The sequence below is a fragment of the Heptranchias perlo genome, unplaced genomic scaffold, assembly GCF_035084215.1.
Source record: "Heptranchias perlo isolate sHepPer1 unplaced genomic scaffold, sHepPer1.hap1 HAP1_SCAFFOLD_64, whole genome shotgun sequence".
Classification (NCBI taxonomy): Eukaryota; Metazoa; Chordata; class Chondrichthyes; order Hexanchiformes; family Hexanchidae; genus Heptranchias; species Heptranchias perlo.
This window is the reverse complement of record NW_027139666.1, coordinates 3,719,769-3,725,872: the sequence shown is the minus strand read 5'-3', so window position 1 is coordinate 3,725,872 and position 6,104 is coordinate 3,719,769. Positions and strand designations below refer to the sequence as shown.

General features: G+C 46.1%; 1 non-coding gene across 1 annotated transcript; it reads left to right on the top strand.

Moving 5' to 3' along the window:
- The first annotated feature begins 5,776 nt into the window (after positions 1-5,776).
- Positions 5,777-5,848, top strand: trnaa-cgc (transfer RNA alanine (anticodon CGC)). The gene has a single exon. It is a non-coding gene; the product is annotated as a tRNA-Ala (tRNA).
- Positions 5,849-6,104: the final 256 nt, after the last annotated feature.

Sequence of the window (6,104 nt, the reverse complement as noted above, 5' to 3'; positions counted from 1 at the left end):
TCTTTAAACACAAAATCACACCTGGGGCAAGTCCTGCATCCGTCTATAGTGCAATTATTCTCAATGCTGTCTGTGTCTCACTTTACCCTCCTCTGAAGCTCAGGGACTCGAAATATCCTTGCCGCCCTCTGCCACAATGTGCCTGAGGATTTCTAGTCCCGTCCAACCGTAAGCAAAGTGACTGATAACGGGAGCGTTCGAAAAATGTGCCCTGATATCGGAAGGATGGTGACAGCACAGCCAAAGGAGTCTCTCCCCCTCTCCCAGCATTTCTTCTCAACGCCCCTTTTCTCATTGCTCTGAGTGCTGAGGCCTGGTTTCTTCTGTTCACCCATAATTATATCAGGTCCGCAAACTTCATGTTTTATTGTCTGGTTGGAGCAGAAAAGGAGACGAATTGAAGCCCAAACAAAACCTTATGTGGCCTCATAAAATGAAGGAGATCAGCTCTTCGTTGGCGTTCCCTTCCATCTGGGAATGTAGGTCAGTGATATTGCGCGTGCTTTGTATGTATGAGGTTCTGGGTTGCATCCCCAAAGATATTTTTTCACCAGAATTACCCACAGGAAGGCGAATCTTGATTTCGGTGTGCCGCGAATTCTAACCTCTGAGGCTCCACAAGCATTCAATTGCCCCAGAGCAGGATTCAATCTCACGGTCTCCTCAGCAGCTCAGTTCACAGCAGCCGCCGACTGATCGGAATGTGTGACGGTGCAATGTCCAGAGCGCAGTTCGAAGAACGGCGACCGGAAACAGAAATCATGGTCGGTACAGCCCGAGGCGACTCGCCTCTCTCCCAGACTTTCTTCTTTCTCATTTTTCTGAGTGACGAGACCTGGTTTGTTCTGTTTGCCCAGCGGCTACGGTAGCATAGTGGACTAGTAATCCAGCGTATGTGGCAGTTTACTGGACTCGTAAGCCAGAGTCATGTAATTCAAATCTCCACCACGATAGTTGGAAAATTCAATTTCAACTAATTCAAAATAGAATTGCTTAAAAAAAATCTGAAATTAAAATACGAGTATCAGGTCCGCATACCTCAAGTATCTGAAAAGAGGAAATGCTTTTCAGCACAGTAAATCCTCGGGTGGCCTTAGGAAAGTGAGGCATTCAGTCCTTTTACACTTGGTGAGAGGTCGTTATTATCTGGTGATGTTGCTCAGATGATAATCAGCCTGCTTCGCGTGTATGAGGTCTCAGGTTCAATGCCCAAACACTTTAACTTTTGAATTCTGGTCAGTCGGCGGCTGTTATGAGCTGAGCTGCTGACGGGACCGTGAGATGAAGTCCTGCTTCGGGACAATTGAATGTTTGTCTCAGAAGTTGGAACTCGCTTCCCTCTAAAAGCACGATTCGTCTTTCTGTGGGACATTCTGTTGAAAATAAATGGTGGAGATGTTCGATATTGAACCGGAAATTTATAGACGCAAAGCAGGCGCCATACCACTGAGCTACAGCCCCGAATCCAATAGACCCATAACCAAGGGTAGACGAACTAGGTGCTTACTGTCTTAGGACGACCCAATGATTTACTGGGCTTAAAATCATCTCCTCTTGTGCTCCAAGCGGACAACAGCCACGTAGTCACCTAGCGGACGGTTGGACGGGACTAGAAATTCTCAGGCACATTGCAGCAGAGGCCTGCAAGAATATTTCGAGCCCTTGAGCTTCAGAGGAGAATAACGTGAGAAGCAAAGACATTGAGTCTTGTTTCACTAAAGACAGACGCAGGACATGCCCCAGGTGTGGGTTTGTGTGAAGATCGTTTCATTGAAAACACCACGACGAGCGCGGGATGTGGACGAACAAACGGAAATGACGGGCAGCGAAAGACCAGATGGTCCATCAAGCCTGCCTCTCACTGGTGGAGGCTGGAGCATCATTACTGACACTTTCGCCCCCTCCTCCCGCCCGCAGCCATGGAATCTCCTGGGAGAGGCAAAGATCCTGAGAAAAATCCATGGCCTATAAGGGATAGGATACACTGGAAAATTACCCCCGACCCCCTCAGGTAATCGAAGCCTGTGCAGGAGATCACATAGATTGTACCTAGGTTAAATCTAAATCCTCTTACCTTGGATATGTTGTGACTTCTGCCACAGCCAAAAACGGGTCCAGTTCCCTGGAGAAGGCAGACAGAGAGTCAGCACCCACCCCACCAGCCAGCAACGAATTCAAGAGGCTCACTACTCACTGGGAAAAGAAGAACCGCCAAACATCCAGCCTATTCCGACCTCTGCGTTGTCGAAACTCTTGTCCCAGGTCCTCCCCAATCTGTCAAAATGGAATAATCTCTCACTGGGCCCGCAATCCAGCCCTAGGTTCGGAACTATTGATAAGGAGCGTGCGCTCTTCCATTGAATGCTATCCTGTGCCGAGCATTAGGTTTTCTCGAGGTGACGAATGTCTTGCCTGTCCTTGTGTTTCAAGGTGGGGCGAGTCCAAGAGGATGTTTTCACAATTCTATTCAAAATTAGAAACATAAATAATGAGCAGGATAGTAGCAGACTTCAGCAGGACATCGACAGACTGACGAAATGGGAAGACACTTGGCAGTTGCAATTTAATGCGGATCAGTGTGAATTGATTCACTTTAGGAGGAACCACATGTCGAAGCAGTAGAATCGAAATTGTACTATTTTGATGGGGTGCAAGAGCAGAGGGATCTGAGGGTGCACATTTACAACTATTTGAAGGTGACAGGGCAAGTTGATAGGGCGGTTCACAAAGCGAATCTCCAATTTAATGCAGCAATATCTTAAACTTAACACAATAAAACAGATAATATTATAGAAATATCACGTGCTTACAAAAACCCAATAAATTACTTTACCTTTCTTTTTGTTATTTCTTCAGTCGCCTTTACAATTAAGCGTGAAATGTACTGAATATAATTGAAGAAAAGGTAACCTTCGCAGCTAAACAAAACCTTTGTACCATTTTTACACTGCAGGTTGAAACAGAGAGTTTCACCACAGCCAGTGGCACCGAAACATTCACACAGGCTTTTAAAGAAACAGTGCGCTGCAAACAAAAGAACTTCTGTAGCTTGTAACTACAAAAGGGATTGGATCTTCCCCTCTCTCCTTTATTATATGATAACCTAATTTATCCTGTTTTCTCCAAAACCAATTTTCAATTTCTGTTGTTCGCTACTTAACCCCATTTTGTACTGAGTCAATGTCTCGAACTCACAGTCTGTGTCTCAACCATACCTGTTATCTCCTGGACCATTCTTAGGAATCTTACAACACCAGATTATAGTCCAACAGTTTTATTTGAAAATCACAAGCTTTGCGAGGCTTTCTCCTTCGTCAGGTGGAGAAAGCCTCCGAAAGCTTGTGATTTTCAAATAAAACTGTTGGACTATAATCTGGTGTTGTAAGATTCCTTACATTTATCCACCCCTGTCCATCACCGGCATCTCCACATCATGGACAATTCTTAACAGACTTCTCTGCCCATCACGACGCTCATATTCTTTTCAAAAAGAAAGCTTCTCTGATAGCCCCCATGGTTACTGTTTGTATTGGAGGGAAAACTCATGCTCCCGCCGAAACGGTTTTCCGACCTTAATGGACTGGGTTTAGCACCTTGTCCATCCGAGGTACTTAGTTTCACTCAATCCACATTATCTCATGTCAAGGTCCGATGCTGCAGTGGCCAGTTCATAAGATCGATTCAGAATAGACACCAATGGGTTGCGATTAATCCTTTACTGAATATAAGCAAGTATCAACAAACACAATGTTTAAGGCCATAGTATTAATAGGAAGGACACGATACGAACCGTTAGTCTTGCTTTGGATAGAAGCTGTAACCCTCAGATGGCTGCTTATCCGTCTCTCTCTCTCTCTCTCTCTCTCGCCGTCCTGTCTTTCTATGAACTCAAATGTAAAACTAGAATTGTTAACACCAATCATTTCATGCAAACTCTCCCTGATCTTTATTTGTTATTCACATTCCTATCAGAACTGCTCATGGTATGTGCGGACACAAGATCCCTGGACCTCAACATGCCCAAAGTCTACATATTCTCAACATATTCTCAACACATTCTCCACATATTCTCAACGTATTCTCCACATATTCTCAACATAGTAGCAACACATTCACAATGTCACCTGTTATCTTCAGCAAAATGCTTGAACCCTGCAATATAAGCAGCTTTCAGCATTACCTCGCTCAGTCTGACCTTCTGTATTCTGGGTAAGTTTTAACTCGGCCATTTCATGATCCTCAGCCACTGTCCTTCGATTCCCAGAGATATTATGTTTATAAGCGGGTGTTGTTTATGCATTAAGATGACTAATGTAAACGTGACTGGTTTCTATGGTTTATATTTTGAAAACTCCTAATCTGAATGTACGCTCCATATGCTGAAAATGCCTAATCTTACACCAAGGAGTCTCTTCCCCCTCTCCCACCCGCCGCCCACGGAACGATGAATCATCTGAGGCTCCACAGGCATTAAATTGTCCCGGAGAAGGACTGCATCCCACGGTGGCCTCAGCAGCTCAGCTCATAGCAGCCACCGACTGACCGGAATGTGTGACGGTGCAATGTCGAGCGAGCACTCCCAGTTCTCGGTCCTGTTTGACGCTCTGTCATTCACACAACTCACTTTATGATTCAGAGGCTGGAATTCAGCTGACAGGCGTTTAGAGTACACAGAGGTAAGAATAAGTTGGATGTTAGGTGGTTCTTCATTTCCCAGCGATCAGTGAGTTTCTGGAATGCATTGACGGCTGGTGTGGTGGGCGCTGACTCTCTCTCTGCCTTCTTGAGGGATCTGGACCGGTTCTTGACTGGGGCAGAGATCGCATTATATAGAAGGTGAGTGGCTTTTACAGTTAACCTGCACATGGTCACTCTCAAGTCCTGGACTGGTTTCGATCGCCTGAAGATGTCGGGGAGGAATTTTCCAGAAATTGGCCCTGTATTTTTTCCGGTTTGTAACCGCTCCAAGGTTTGTAACCGTTTCCGGTGGGTGGGGCGGGTCGTGTCGGTAGGAAGTGTCCAGTCATGATTCTCCGGGCATGTGGGACAGGAATAATGAACCAGCTGGTCTTTTCCTGACCATCATGTCCGTCAGTAACATCAGCTCGTCAAGGTGTTTTTTATTGAAGTGATCTTTAAACACAAACTCACACCTGGCCCTTTATAGTGAAATGAGATTCAATGCTCTCCACGCCTCACCTTGCCCTCCTCTGAAGCTGGAGGACTCGAAATATTCTTGCCGGCCACTGCTACAATGTGCCTGAGAATTTCTACTCCCTTCCAACCGTAAGCAAAGTTATTGATAACGGGAGCGTTCGAAAAAATGCGCCCTGAAATCGGAAGGATGGTTACAGCACGGTTCAAGGAGTCTCTCCACACTTTCTCAGCCTTTCTTCTCAACTCCCGCTTTTTCATTAGACTAAGTGCCGAGGCCTGGTTTCTTCCGTTCACCCACAGTTGTATCAGGTCCGCATTCTTCACCTTTAATTGTCTGGTTGGAGCAGAAAACGAGATGATTTTAAGCCCAGGATACAGAGAGTCAGCACCCACCACACCAGCCGGCAATGCATTCCAGAGACTCACTACTCTCTGGGAAATGAAGAACCGCCGAACATCCAGACTATTCTTACCTCTGTGTCGTCGAAACGCCTGTTCCCTGCTCCTCCCCAATCTTTGAAACTGGAAATAATCTATCACGTGGCAGACCCACCATGGGTGGTCTCATAAAATGAGGACAATCAGTTCTTATTTCCTTGGGTAGGAATTGATTCTATATGGGGATGTAGCTCAGTGGTGGAGCGCATGCTTCGCATGTATGAGGTCCTGGGTTCAATCTCCAGCATCTCCAAAGCTATTTTTCATCAGAATTGCGCACGGAAAGGCGAATCGCGCTTTCTGAGCGCAGCGAGTTCCATCTTCTGAGGCTCCACAAGCATGAAATTGCCCCGGAGCAGGACTTCATCTCACGGTCCCCTCAGCAGCTCAGCTCATCGCCGCCGCAAACTGACTGGAATGTGTGACAGTGCAACATCGAGCGAGCAGTCCCAGCTCTTGTTTGACGCTGTGTCATTCATTGATCTCACGTTATGATTCAGAGTTTGGAT